Below are 16,674 nucleotides of genomic sequence, written 5' to 3'. Positions count from 1 at the left end.
CAAGTCCGTTGCTCTCCCCTTGTCCCCCCATATATGGGGACTAGGTTGGCGGAGGGTTAGATAATTGACACGGGGGTGAAAAATGGGTTACAAAATCGTGGGATAAAATTAAAAAAGAAAAAAAAAAAACACCAAAAGGGGTTCGATCTTCTTAACGGTCTGATTATAATTACTTTTTTAATATCAAGATATTTTTTTTGGCTTTTTTCGAAACCCATTAATAAACACATTCCCTCCCGTTACTGTAGGCGGGGGATCGTGAGGCTGCAGTGACAGGCAATTGCGCGAAAAACGCAGAAGAAGAGACTTAATTCCGCCCGACCAAGGACTATTGAAAGAGGGCGGGAAGCTGAAGAGACCGTACGGTGGACTCCATGTTGCTCCCAAAGACTTCCGCGTTCAGCTTCCTTGGTCTCAACATTGCGCATGTTTCTTTCCCTTCCAGGGAGCAACATGGAGTCCACCGTACGCTCTTCGCTTCCCGTCCTCTTTCAATAGTCCTTGAGTCTATATAGGCTGTTGAGTGTCGACACGCGACGGATTAACTATCTTAACACGATTAAAGTTTAGTGTTTTAAATTATAAGGTCCCTCGAACAACATATTTTCAGATGGGGGGGTCCGGGGCAGGCAAATTACAGATAATTCTGGGGCTGAATCTTGACATGAAATATTTTGAGAACCACTGAGATAATTATAGAAACATGAGGTTTTTCCAGAAAACATTTTATCATGCTTTACTGTGTTTCCTTTTGTCGCAAGTTTTCTTTGCTATGTGTTGTTGTTGTTGTGGAGTGCACATAGACCCCCCCTGGGGTGATGTTGCACTATGAATAAAAAAATCACACCTGTGTGAACCAAGTGGTGCAACTCCCCTCTCTCTCTCTCTCTCTCTCTCTCATTAGAGACACAGCACTACCTCTCTGTTTCTGGCGCCCCCTACTGCTATAAATATGTAACATACTCGTGCTCATACACACACGTACACAGGTACACAGGTACACGGACAAAGCTGAATGTAGAAGTGGTTGCACCACTTAAAAATTAACTGAACTGACTCGGTGAACATGGATCGACTGCTGTAAGTGGATAACGCCACTGTGACTCACTGACAGTCTAAAAATCAGCCAAAGCTATACTGTATAACGTCAGCCTTTTGCCTGCCTGGTGCTGGTTATACAGTAGCCTGCATGATCCGGGTTCGGGAGCGGATGATATCGTTATACGTTACATGTTTTGTACAGTCATTGGTTTTTTTTTTAACTTACTTTTCCCCTCAAACCGATTTTTCTTTCCCCCCCCCCAAAAAAAAGCCGCAGGCTACGAGAGAACGAGTCACGCCTTTATTGTTGTTATCCTTCCGGTTTGAGGGAAAGTTCGAGTTTCACGTTGATACAAAACAATGACTATACGACATGACGTGACGATTATCATCCTGCTCCCCGAACCGGTATATCACACAGCAATTTGTGTGACCGTTTCTGACCAAAGGCTAAGTCGTTGATTGTTTTGTCATGTCATGTGAAAGCAGGGAATCGTATAGCTTCAAATTGACACGTTGGTTGTTGAGAAAACAGGCTCGAAAGGTTCACTTCTGTGAACGTTACACCTATAGTTACATGTTTGAGCATTCATTTCATATTTGCATGTCGATTTCAGCTCTGACACTTATTTCAGACATGCTCTAGTATGTGAAGAGTCTGCCTGTGCTAAACTCATTTTGGTAAAAAACAAAAACAAACCCCTCCTCTCCTGAACAGTTAAAGGACCACTTCACCACTTTTCAACCTATCTTCATATAATAGGTCCTCACTAATAATCATGAAAGAAGTGGTGCAAATTTTTTTCTACTCGGTCTGTGTCTCTTAGGAGGGCTGTGAGCAGTTCAGAAACCGTCTTCCGGTGACATCATCGATGGGGAATACAAGCTAATAGAAACTGCAGGCTTTCTAGTCCTGAAAAGTTGCAATGCGAAAATGGAAGCCATATCGTTCTCACGATAATGAAAATCGAAATACTTTTGTAAAACCATCTTGTTTAAAAAAAAACAATCTGCCTAATGACGATGTCACTGGAAGACGGTTTCTAAACTGCCCACAGGGCCCCCTCCTATGAGACACAGACTGAGTAGGAAAAAAATCGTGCCATTTTTGCATGATTATTAGTGAGGACCTATTATTACGAAGATAGGTTGAAAAGTGGTGAAGTGGTCCTTTAAGTCTTGCCGCCATGACTTGTCTCGGTATCAAAAAAAGAGTCCCAAAGGAGGCCTTTTCCTACGAGGTGGAAAGCCTGGTGATGCGAGGTTAGTCTGCTGCATGGTAGAGTTCATCTCAAGACATAATACTGGGAAGGCAGCGCGATACTGGTCGATATGGATATGGGACCCAAGCAAACTGACATAATTATGTACACACTTACTGGACATGGAAACATTTTGCCCTACTTATATGCACATGCAGTATGCAAGAACAAACACACACACACACACACACACACACACACACGCACGCACGCACGCCCACACACACACACACACACAGCCAGATGCCTATAAGTAAATGTATACTGAGTATAGAGAGAAGCGAAGCATTATAGCGAAGGCCAGGTCGTAATTATCACATGAAAACATGGTTATCTCTTCCTTTCACCTCGGCATAACCCCGACCGCTGCTGCTGCTGCATGTTGGGGGGGGGGGGGGGAAACATAAAACATGCAGTATAACGGCAACAGGTTATACACAACGACGCACGGAGACCTCGAAGAAAAGATACGAGGACCATGAGTGTTGATTTCGTCGACGGTAAAACTATAAACGAAGAATGTTCGTCGACTGCCTTCTTTTCTCCGCTGACAAAAAGCTAAACGGAAACTGAATGAAAACTAAGCTATACGACGACTAAAACTATATGAGAGTAAACGTATCGACAATTTCGTCGACAAATAAAAACTAGACTATAAGATGTTAGGAAGGGACTATAGTGGACAAGAGATCCAGTACGAGTCATTTTACACTTAGCGCTGCGACGCGTTGTGAGCAAGCGTCAAATCAGCCATTGCGACGGCATCGAGGCCCGCCAAAATACATTTTAGTCGACTAAATCAACCGTAGGTTTTAGTCGACTAAAGTCTCGTGGCATTTAGTCGACTAAAACTGGACCAACGCTAAAAGAGAACATTCCGGGGGACTAAAATGTGACTTAAACTTCAATGAAAACTATTGAAGAAGACTAGGACTAAAACTAAAATCTAATTTTGCTGCCAAAAACAACACTGCGTGAAACGATAGAAGACATAGAAGAGACGAGAAGACGGGATAAAAGAGCGAAGAAGAGAAGAGAAGAGAAGAGAGGATGTGAGGATGTGAGGAAGAGAAGAGAAGAGAAGAGAAGAGAAGAGAAAGGAAGAGAAGACAAGACAAGAGAAGAGAAGTCAAGAGAAGAGAAGAGAAGAGAAGAGAAGAGAAGAGAAGAGAAGAGAAGAGAAGAGAAGAGAAGAGAAGAGAAGAGAAGAGAAGAGAAGAGAAGAGAAGAGAAGAGAAGAGAAGAGAAGAGAAGAGGGGACAAGACAAGAGAAGTCGAGAGGAGAGGAGAGGAGAGGAGAGGAGAGGAGAGGAGAGGAGAGGAGAGGAGAGGAGAGAAGAGAAACGTGAGCGATAACACAGTGAACCACTAGTACAGTACCTCAGTACAGTACATTAGTACAGCATAGTACAGTACATCACAGACACTGCATACAATTGGCCGTCTCCGCGTGCACGAGCGAGCACAGCTGTTTGCTCTGCGGTAATTGCACAAGTTACATGAAATGCCGACGTGTACGCGCGAGTATGGGAGTGTATTATAGGGCAATGGGAGTGCATTATAGGGCAATGGGAGTGTATTATAGGGCAATGGGAGTGTATTATAGGGCAATGGGAGTGTATTATAGGGCAATGGGAGTGTATTAGAGGGCAATGGGAGTGTATTATAGGGCAATGGGAGTGTATTATAGGGCAATGGGAGTGTATTAGAGGGCATTAAGCAACGATAGTCGACTAGTAAATCCACTAGTCGACCTTGTTGGTACTAGTTGATAAGAAGAAAAAAGAAAAGAAAGACATTTTCTCGTTTTTGTGTAGGCCTCAAGATCAGGTATAGATTGTAGTTATATAGTCACCAATGTACACTGTTTTTAAATTATATATATATATATATATATTTTTTCTTTTCTTTTACATAATAGGTATATGTATAGTTATGTTACTATATACAACTATAGTCGACTAGTAAACTAGTCAACTAGTAAAAATGACTAGAAGTGAAAGCCCTATAGTGTATTATACATATACAGACGCTAACGGTATACACTCTGTATATGTGGGAGAATATTGTTGGTCTGCCGTTTGTGAACGTGTGTGTGCTTGTGTGTGTGTGTGTGCTTGTGTGTGTGTGTGTGTGTGTGTGTGTGTGCGCGTGTCCTGTGTGTGATGCTGTGCGAGTGAGCTGGTCTCGTTCACTTCCACCCCCCGCGAGGGCAGCCATGGTTGCTGCTGCCAGTCGTCTCTTTCCTCTGCTGTTCTGTTCCTCCCCATGTGTGTCATTTCATATCTCTAATCCATCGCCGCGGCAGGATGCCATTCACGTGTCGTCTGTCCTTTTATTGTCATATTTTCTCTCCTTCGCGTTGCTTCCCCCCCTCTCTCTCTCTCTCTCTCTCTCTCTCTCTCTCTCTCTCTCTCTCTCTCTCTCTCTCTCTCCCCTTCTTCTTCCGTATAACGCTTGTAATACTCTCCCTCTTTCCTTTGTGCTTTCTCTGTCGTTGCCCTCCTCACCGCCCCACTGGGAGCATATAAGACATGAGAGGGAGAACATGTGAGGGTACCTACCCTAGGGGACACGGGGAGAACATGTGAGGGTTTACCTACCCTAGGGGACACGGGGAGAACATGTGAGGGTGTACCTACCCTAGGGGACACGGGGAGAACATGTAAGGGTATACCTACCCTAGGGGACACGGGGAGAACATGTAAGGGTATACCTACCCTAGGGGACACGGGGAGAACATGTGAGGGTATACCTACCCTAGGGGACACGGGGAGAACATGTAAGGGTATACCTACCCTAGGGGACACGGGGAGAACATGTGAGGGTATACCTACCCTAGGGGACACGGGGAGAACATGTAAGGGTATACCTACCCTAGGGGACACGGGGAGAACATGTGAGGGTACCTACCCTATAGGGGACACGGGGAGAACATGTGAGGGTATCTACCCTAGGGGACACGGGGAGAACATGTGAGGGTATACCTACCCTAGGGGACACGGGGAGAACATGTGAGGGTACCTACCCTAGGGGACACGGGGAGAACATGTGAGGGTATCTACCCTAGGGGACACGGGGAGAACATGTGGGGGTACCTACCCTAGGGGACACGGGGAGAACATGTGAGGGTATACCTACCCTAGGGGACACGGGGAGAACATGTGAGGGTATACCTACCCTAGGGGACACGGGGAGAACATGTGAGGGTGTGAAGTATACACGGTATAACGTAAAGCGCTTTGGATAAAAGCACTACATAATGCAGTCCATTTGCCATGTATAACTTTGAATCGTACAGTGGATATAATAACGTTTCATAGTAAGGGGAGGGGCTCACCCAGGACGGTGTGTAGTGTACTGTACATCAGCAGTGTCATAGATCGTGTGACACTTCATCGAATTAACTACGACTCAACAATGACTATACAATATAGACGAGGGAGTTCCAAGTCGTCCCATGCAGCTATAAGTGACAGTTTGTAACCAAATGGACGCTTGTGGGTGTGTGTATAACTCTGAGAGTGTACAAATGGAACCAAAATGGTTCCATTTGTACACTCTCAAGAGTTAAATTAACCCTGATTTTACAATATAAATCGGGGGTCCCCAGAGATAGAAATGCCATTAAACGGGGGTCGGTATAGACTTTTGCATGTCAAACTAGGGGGCGGGGGGGGGGGGTCCTTGACATTTAAACGGTTTGAGAATCTCTGCTATATAGAGCCGTGAAAATCTTCTCTCATAGGGGTCCGGGGGGCTAATTATAGCCCATTCTGAACGGGAACCCATTTTGGTTCGCGCTAACGAGCTTGTAGGTCTGCTATTTATTTATTTTTTAATCGAAGAACGACTGACATTTTCAGAATCTCAGAGTTTGTAGATCTGCTATTTTTCCAATAGCTAAAGTATAACGTAATGCTTTAAAACACCGAAAGGGGTTCCAAAATATCAGATCTATATACAAGCAGCACCGTCCGCAATGCATGCGCTGGGAGATCTATAGATCTGTCATTTCCGTATAACGACACCGCCCATACGATGAAGTGTAAACATATTATTTTATTTCACATTTAAAGGTAGAGTAAGTGATTTCACTCAAAAAACCTTAGGTTTCGTTTTTGGCTGTGGGACCTAAGCCTTCGTCCAATCAGGATAGAGAGTCAAAAACGAAACCTAAGGTTTTTTGACCCCCCAGGGGTTAACTGGGGACAGGGAGGAACTCCTTATATCGTCAGCACACTCTATAGTAGAGAGGATTATCACAACAAAACAAAAAAATAAGTGATATTTGAATTAAGTGAAATCACTTACTCTACCTTTAATATTATGCAGTATATTATTTATGCTCCAGTCTCGTTTATCATATAAGCATGAGGTGGGGGATGACCCCGCATGCTTATGAATTATGATTCATTTGTCAAAATGAGTTCACTTTATCCAAAGGAGAATTCTAGAAGGCTTCCTTACCTTTATTTGTAGTTGTTACGTCTCCAACCAAAGAGGTCCAGGTGTTATTTTGTGCAAAAGTGCATTATTGGCGATTTCCCCTACCATAAGCCCTCAATGGGGTTTGGGTTTTTGTGCTAATTCACTTATTTCCATCGAAATAAGTAGTAAAGTGTGCCTCTTGGGATACTATTTACATTATGAAGAGAGGATATACAAACAAGGAATATTTTTGAGCGATGGAAATATAAGCGAACAGTACCCAATGTCCCATTCAATTCAATGCAATTCAATTCAATTCATTGAGAGCTTATATGGTAGGGCAAATAGCCAACAATGCACTTTTGCACAAAATAACACCTGGACCTCTTTGGTTGGAGACGTAACAACTACAGATAAAGGTAAGAAAGCCTCCTAGCATGGAATTCTCCTTTATTAACCCATTTAGGCCTGAGAAAAGATTCTATTTTCCTTCTAAACCCTGACAGTTTTCTGAAAATCCTTATGTTTCTATGTCAGTGGTTCCAATGTCATTTGGCCGCGGACCCCCACCCCCCCCCCCCCCCCCATCTGAACATGTTGTTCAAGGGACCCCCGCAGAAGCAAAGATTTGAGGTAAAAACGCTCGCTCTGAAAGAATAATTATACATTCAAAGATGTGTGACACATTTTCACGATTTTTCAAAAATAGCAGACCTACAAGCTCGTAGCGCGCCACTCGGTGGCTATATGGATATAATATTGATACCATAGGGATGTCCCCCGATCAACTTAATTGTCAATATATATTTAAAATTATAGTTTTAGTCATCATAGCTTAAGTTTCCATTTAGTTTCCGCCAGTGAAAAAGGGTATAGTCGACAAAGAAATATGTTTTGTCACAGTTTTAGTCAACAAAATGAACGCCGGCATATAGGGGCCGTTAGTCACAGTCCGCACATTGGCCTTCAAAAGGAAAACTCAAATAGAATGCAGTCACAAATGTACACTAGTATGAATATTGTAAGGCGCTTCATACTCACAAGTGTGGCGTACATTGCTAAGTTTTATGTATGCATATTATATACCGTGTGCAAGCATTGGCCATTGGGGCTACAGTGGAGAACACGCCCTGGAGACGGGCAGGTTCACGGCATAATATTATAGCTAATGCCATGCTCATAGGGCAAGCTGCATGACATGCTGTTTATGCATAATTAAACACACACACACGCCCGCCCGCACGCACACGCGCACACACACACACACACACACACACACGCACGCGTAAAATGGGCACACATGCACATGCCGGCAGATGTTTGAGTTAGTCGTGACTGAGGACATCAACAATTTGGGACGTGATTTTATGCCATTGAACTTTTTTTTTTAAAGCAGATCTACAAGCCCACCATGGCATGATGTGGCACACTGCAACACGCTGTGCACTCGGGGGTATATATATATAACTCCAATCTCAAACCCCCTATAAACAACATGCCCCCTGAATCTTTTCATGACTCCTCCCCGAATCAATTCATTAAACCATGAAACAACTATTTTCTTTTTGTGTCTTTGTTTTACGACCATGAGGAAAAACTGTCCTCAGAAATATTTCCGTTTCTAAAATGCTATTACACTTCTGGGGCTCTCACAAGTACGGTATGAGTACACTCGCATGCACGCACACGCGCACACGCACGGGGCACACACACACACACACACACACACACACACACACACACACAGAGAGAATATTACGGGAAGGATGTTTGAGCTCTGGGCCTTCCTGACAAGCTGACACTGTTCGCCGTCTCCTTGTCTGCACCCGTTCACTAGTCGTCTCACTTCCGAAAATGCTTACACATTTCGACTCCATGCCGTACGACAGCTTGTTGCCGGCAAGGAAAACAGATCTATATATACATATGAGCTCAGACGCGTCACGTCAGAGACCTCACTCTACACGGAATGAGCTTCAATGTTGTAATCAGTCGTTGAGACGAGGGGCAGCTGACCTCTAATGCGAAATGGTGCGTGCGTGCGTGCGTGCGTGCGTGCGTGCGTGCGTGGCTGCGTGCATGTGTGCGTGCGTGCGTGCGTGCGTGCGTGCGTGCGTATTACTATAACCCATTTAGGACTGACACCAGATTTCTCCAAAATAATGCCTTCTAAATCATCATGACAGTTTTCTGTTTCTATGTCAGCTGTTGGTTTTCAAACATTTTCATGTCAAGGACATGAAGCAAAGATTTGAGTTAAAAAACGTTCGCTCAAAATCTACAAGCTCGTAGCGTGGCACCTGGTGCCGCGCTACGAGCTTGTAGATCTGCTATTTTTTTATAGTACAACGCAATGCTTAAAACACCGATATAAGGACCTTCCCTTCCCGTCCTGAATGACTAAATAGTCCTGCAATAGACAATTGTCCTGCATGGTCCCCACAAAATAATGATTTGGGGAGTGCAGGTTTAAAAATGTAAAACGATATTGGGTTTTTATATAGGGATAGGATTAAAGTTAGGATTAATCTAGTCACGTGCCGCTGTCGCACAATAACAGGTCCTCGGAAGTATAGTACTGTGCTGTGTGCGTGTGTGTGTGTGTGTGTGTGTGTGTGTGTGTGTGTGTGTGTGTGTGTGCTGTAAAAAGCAGTGCATGTACCGAGGGGGAGGGGAGGAGAGCAGCGTGGAGGAAGGGATGCATGACAGTGGTGACAGTTTAACATGATCATTGAGCAGACATGTTCCTCTCTCTCTCTCACACACACACACACACACACACACACATGCTCCCACACACACACACACACACACACACACGCTCCATTTATTTTACAGCCCGACCCATACCAGCTCTTTGCGTCCGATGCACATGCCGACACATTTTGGAGAGTCCTATAGCGTCCTACAGACCACCGATTAACCAATGGCTTGACCTGTCATTTTGTCAAGTCAAATCAGTTAAATCAATTATAAAAAAAGAAAGCTTGTGTGTGTGTGTGTGTGTGTGTGTGTGTGTGTGTGTGTGTTGGGTGGGAGGGGGGGGGAGGGGGGGGGTGTAAAAGACTGATCTCTCAGGGGACCGAGTGTGCTCTGAGGGTCACAGAAGAAGTCACCATGGGAACCCAAGGCTCCACCCACAGTACACTACTACTATATTTGACAGTCAAGAGACAGACCGACAGTGTGTGTGTGTGTGTGTGTGTGTGTGTGCGTGTGTGCGACGTGCGTGGCATTGTGTGCGCACGTGCGTGCATGCGTGCGTGCAGTGTGAACACGCGGGTTTTGGGTCATGTCTCTCAATGGCGTTTTACATGGTCTTAAAATCACATCTGTTCATCAAATGCCTTTCATTCATTCCAAAGTTGTGTGCACCCAAAAAAAACACTAAACGGTTGATCTACATATATACATACAAGCTCACAACGCGCCACAGCAAATCGCCCGTGAGGACAGGTCTTTCTTTTCCCCTATTATCAGGGCCCCACTTGAAAATCCTGAACGTGTTTGCACTTAGCGCTAAGTGGTCAGAATGGGCCGCATGCAATTTTCAGAGCATGTTTATTTTATGATCAATCAAATGATTGTGTTTTTTTCCCCGGCTCGGATCAATGGAAACAAACAAAGTATATAGCATCTGTATAGGCTATACTTTAAGTGCATATTTATACCGTTATCGCAGTGAACGCTCAGCAAATGACAAAATAACACCTTGCGTTCTTTTTTTTTACATGAACGCATCCCTGCATGCAAAAACCCATTACAATCGGGAAAGCATTAATTTTAGCGTGAATTGGCCATTCAAAAATAAGCAGATCTACACAAGCTTACAGCGCGTCACTGTCTTTGTGCCACTATAATACGCTGCGAGCTTGTCTTTGAAACATCTCAAAAGTGTGAGAACTATTAAACCGATTTAGAATGCATTCCGTATAGAATCGACCTCAGGTCCTAAAAATGGTCTAGTGTTATATTTTTTTAAATAATTTATGTTCTGCCAATTATTTGGGGCCCCCACTTTGCATATATCCTCCCGCGGGGGGGGGGGGCCCACAGGTTGAGAATCCCTAGCTGTTATGGCTGGCTGGGAGGACGCATCTCATGTGCTCCAAAAGCCACTCACTGTGTGACAGCTTGTTCAGGGCTTTTGGACGGATGGTATAGCATTATATTGGAAGGATTTTTTTTAATAATAAAAACGGGGCAAAAATGTTATACAGCTGCAAATCACTGAAGCTTCCAACGTTATATAAGCCCAGTTTATACGTTGTCATATACATTGCTATACGTCAATTGAAAAATCAAGATCATATACGACCGGTTCAGTGTCTATAGCATGAGTCTACATTAACCCATTCAGACCTGAGAGTTTTCTGAAAAACGCTATGTTTCTATGACAGTGGTTTCTCACACTATTTCATGTCAAGGACCCCTAAAAATGATACAGTATAGTATGTGTATGTAATTGGCCGCCGACCCTCATCTGAAAATGTGTTGTTCCAGGGACCCCTTCACTCTGAAAGAATAGATGCAGGTATATATATTCAAAGATTTGCGCCACATTTTCACGATTTTGTTTCAATAACGCTTAAGCCTATATAGTACAGACAAATGGTGCACCTTGCAGCATTTGAGTTTCAAACCAACCCAAAAGTAAAAGGTCAAGGTTCAAATCCTATACCATTTGTCACATTACATTGCTGTATTTACGCGAGATTTGTTCTCTGACCCCGTCCACCTCTTGGAGCGGTAAGCCGGGGCTTATACAGTCTTTGGTACATGACCCGGGCGGAGGATCGAACCCCCGACCTCCCAGTTCCAGGGCGGACACTCTAACCACAAGGCCACTGAGAGTTCAGGTTGAAGAGCCAGAACCAGTCTGGCAAGGCATGTTTAGTCCATTGAATACTACTCAAGCGATTACTTGACATTACAGAGGACCCTTTTCCACAACATTTCCATATAAGCCATTTGATTATATCAATTCCAGTGCAGTATACGAATATCTACTGCAACGCAATGACCTTTTATTGTGCAGTGGACCATAGTTATGTTATTTGGAATAAAAATACGAATTATCTCAAGATTTCTCAAATGAGGTATATAGTAGCCCAAAACAGCCCGGTGAGATTCGCCAAGCCGTATTGTCCAATTTCCATATTTACAGTAGCGTCACATCATTTCCATATAACTTACAGTAGTGGTTTTCAACCCTTTTCATATCAAAGCCCAGTATTTATTTGGCATGAGAGCCACGGAGCACCATTTTGATGACGTTTAGCATCGCAGACGGCCAAAATCTATGAATATTTTGTTATACGGATAAGATTTTATCCACAATTCCATGCTGTTGGCAAAACGATCAAAAATATAAATTCTTATACACTCGTAATTGTGTAGACTTCTTGTAAATTAAGTGGCCAATGCAGATGTTTAACAATAATGTAACTCCTGAGAGCGTATAAAATTAAACCAAATGGATATTTGGTTTCAAGAGTTAAAGACGTAGTGTCGTGACCTTTGTACTTTTTCTGTTCTGCATGTGTCTATGGAGTTAACCTTAGACCCCCAGGTGTGGTAATAACATTCAAATGTCTTCCCTGTGTCTTTTTGGTTTCTTCCTGAAAGCCCTTGAGTCAAAAGGACCAATCGAAATAACACCATCTTAGTGACATCATAACCCTAACCCCTCCCCCATTACAGCTGTGGGCGAGGCTTAAGTTCAGGTGGGCGGTGCTATAAGGTGAAAACCAGGTATACTTAACGAACTGGTGGGTGTGGCCGGATTAAAACATAATTGTAACACTTTCTGTACACCTTTTTTTTGAAATAAATCTTCCTCCCAGTATCATCGTAATACCCGATGGTCATGTTTTAGGGGGAGGGCAGAATCACGGCACTCCATCTTTGAAGAAGTACAAGTGGTCCATTTGGGTTGGACCACTTGGTTGAAAACCACTGACTTTACCGGAAAGCAGTCATTCACTCGACAGGCCACGTTTCCTTCGCCTATAGTGGAGTATATATATATATATATCCCATTTTGGGTGGGAATCCCTTTTGGTGTTAGCATTATGCTATGCTTTAGCTATTGAAAAATAGCAGATCTACAAGGCTCGTAGCGCGCCACTCGGTGGCGCGCTACGAGCCTTGTAGGTCTGCTATTTTTGGAAAAATCGAAGAACGACGGACGTAGAAGACATTTTTTTAGAATCTGATCTCGGGTCAGAATGGAAAACTGTCAGGATGTATAGAAGACATTTTTAGAATCTGATCTCAGGTCAGAATGGGATATATATATATATATACACCCTCCTGTCTTGACGACGCGCTGTGCGGACACGTGCGCTGACCAAGACCATTCTTCATGTTTATCGCATGAACAGATTTAGTGTCATGTCACATAAAGTCTGTTCAGTTTGCCTTTGCCCCCCCCCCCCCACCCCGCTAAAGAAATACACTGCATGGGGACGAAGAGAGAGAGAGAGAGAGAGAGAGAGAGAGAGAGAGAGAGAGAGAGAGAGAGAGATAACTAGGACCCTTATCTGTGTGGATACTGGATAGCAGTTTGGTGACAGCTGCTGTGGCTCGGGAACCATGCTGCGTTCACACACAACACGCATGCAGTCTGTCACACAAACCGTACTCTCATCTCAGTTCCACATGTGTGTATGTATAGTTGACGTGCACATACAGTACACACACACACACACACACACAGTGTTTGTGAGTGAGTGAGTGAGTGAGTGCAGGCCCGCACACACCCAGTCACACACACACACACACACACACACACACACGTACTGTATACTGTATGTAACATATAATGATGGAATATATATATTTAGTCAAGGCGTATAGATACAGTACACACTTTTGAATGTACTCTCTCTACTATACTGCATGGTATGATTATGAAGCTGGGAAATGGAATACTTGTGATACTTTGTGCTTGCTGATGATGAAAGCACAGTATAGCCAAACAGTATGGCGCTCTCCTTGTGTGTCTCAGCTGCGAGTAATATCGCTACCATGGACAGTTCCCGACAACTCCTGAACTTATAGCCTACAGTAGATGATGCACATCGGGTACAGTATCAAACAGAAACAGCTGTAGACTTTAAAAAAAATAAAGACAACTTTAGACATGTAAAAAAAAAATAGCCAAGCCTGCTATTAACTATTACATGGAATCATTCAGAAAAGTTTTGACGCAGAAAGCCAGCGAAATGCATTTAAAGCAAGATTTGCTTCGACATAGCCAAAACTGCAAAACGTGAAAGAACGGCAATTCTCAAAGCAAGTTTTCATGTGTTCGAATCAAATCAGCAAACGTATACAAACAACAAAAACAACAGGGAAATCAAAGAGCTTTTTGTGGTCGCTTACCTTCAGAGATAATATGAAGTTCCTATTATAGTCACGTCGGTTGTTTCCCCCGTAAAAAAAAAAAAAGATCAGTCGACATTTAGTCTAAATAAGCCCAAACGTCGGAGAAACGGACTGATCCTTGACAGCCTAAAACAATAAAGCTGTTGATATGCGACTCCATATACAAGAGGATGTGGCTTTGTTAACAGATGGGTCCCCCCCCCCCCCACCCCACCCCACCCCCTTTCCTCCGCCTTCTTCGTGTTAATGTAATTTAGCCCGGAAAGGTTACGCGGTCCAGTAAGAGAGATGTTTGTTTTGAATATTCTTCTCGTCTTGTTTCCCCCCCCTGCACTTTTCTCAGTCCGTGCACCTTCACATTGTCATTGACACAAACGTCAAATAAAATGTAAGATCAGCCGCAGTTAACACCGACTCTTCTTCTCATGATCAAGAGATACATATATATATATATATAAGGCTGCTATTCAAAAGCCAATAGCCAATATATGGGATATAGGCTATATTGACGACAGCGTGGTGGTCCAAATATGTTTTCTTTTTTTTTTTACACAGTCACTGCTCCATATCATTATACGATCGGGTGCCGAGTTGTTCTTTGATTTGTATGGCTATATATTATACGGACGGAGGCTGGCATAAACGACACTGTATATATATAACCCCCTAAATCAAACAGTCCATGTTGTATGCACGAGCAGCATGTGTGTGTTGGAGGAGACGGACGTAGAGAGAGAAAATCGCGACAGCTGCCCAATATTAGACGATCGGATGTAAATATGTATCCCTCTGCTGGCTCGGCTCGACTCGACTCGGCTCCGTTTCCGCGTATTTAAAGGCAGCCCCAATTGCCTCCTGTTTTTCTCCCGTCTATATATTTCCTCTCCACACTATAGGCTAATACCGCCGCGCGTGTCTATATATTTGCTTTATCCAAAATTATGTTTTTGCAGGTCAAGTCTCTTCGAGGCTGCGTTATTATAGTCCAAAGAGCTGCTGCTGCTGCTGCTATTACTGCTAACTACTCGGCGACTGTCTGAGACTGACTGACTGACTGTATGACTGACCCTCTCTCCGCCGCGGGTGGGGAAAGACGTAAATTCAGCTGATCTCCTCCACAGACCGTGATCCACAGCCTCTGTCTTCTCCTCGCCTATAGTCGCAGGCCCACGATGTATGTGACTGCAGCCCTGGGAGTGTATGCTGTGCAAGGCGGGGGGGGGGGGGGGGTGGCCCTTTAGTCACTAGGAATGATTGGCCACAGAGCCTGCATTGGTGGTATGGATGGCTATGGATGAGACCGACAGCAGATAAAAAAGGAACAAAACAATTAAAAAACTAAACCATTTGAAGAGAATTAACCTTTATATGAAAATCTGGGAACTAGATCGTTTACCGAGAAATGTCTACTCTTCACCTATGTGTTTCTAAAGGTGTCTAATGACTATAATATACATGTACTAAAAGTTTGAAATTCAATTTCCCGTGGGAAATTTGAGTTATTAGCATAATTATGTGACCATACCATTAACATCCTATACAGAGCGTCGCAGTCCCACCCCCTTTCAGAACGACGAGTGGCCCAGGAAATGAATCCCCAATCGCATTTTGCCCATAGGCTTTTCTTAAGGTATTTATTTTAAAGACGGTTACGACGCGGACAAAGCCAACTCGGATCGTGACAACGAACACAATGTTTTGGGGCCGATCAAATAATTTATAAGAAGAAAAACAAAACAAATAGTGTTGGCATCTTTCTGATGATTTGATCGGCCCAAAACATTGTGTTCGTTGTCATGATTTGTCACGATCCGAGTTGGCTTTGTCCGCGGCGTAACCGTCTTTGAATAAATACTTTAAGAAAAGCCTATGGGCAAAATGCATTGGAATTCATTTCCTGGGCCACTCGTCGTTCTGAAAGGGGTCTCTCGAGGGGGGGCGGGACTGCGACGCTCTATAGAGCGTCGCAGTCCCGCCCCCCCTCGAGAGACCCGGCCGGGAAATAAATCCCCGTTAATTTTCCTCATAGACTTTTCAGAAAGTATTTATTTAAAGGCGTTTTACGCCGCGGACAAAGCCAACTCTTGTTTTGCCTTATGGGATGTTATGGTCACACATTATGCTAATAACTCAAATTTCCCACGGGAGTTGAATTTCAAACTTGTAGTATGTTTATTAGAGAGACCTTTAGAAACACATTGGTGAAGAAATTTATTTGTGGCGATTTAGTTCCCAGATTGGTCAAATACCTGATAAAATTCCCTTATTCTGGCTGGGCCAGTAAATGGACTAGAACTAGACTGAATACATTTTAATAATTTTTAATACATTTTAATAATAATTAAATAAAAGTTTCCAATACAGACTATAGTGCTCTGACGCTTGACCAAACCAAAACTATAAACTTGAACTATAAAAGGTGCACAAACTGCACATCTCCGCCTGGCTGGGTTGCCTACCCATGCAGGGCTGCTGAAGTCATGGGTTGCACTCAGCCATCAGGACCCCACTGAAGGTGATAAGTAGCCTTGCCGAGCCATGGGGCCCA

The sequence above is a fragment of the Protomyctophum bolini genome, assembly GCF_963924005.1.
Source record: "Protomyctophum bolini genome assembly, chromosome: 22".
In the NCBI taxonomy this organism is placed as follows: Eukaryota; Metazoa; Chordata; class Actinopteri; order Myctophiformes; family Myctophidae; genus Protomyctophum; species Protomyctophum bolini.
Note: the sequence above shows the minus strand (reverse complement) of the source record.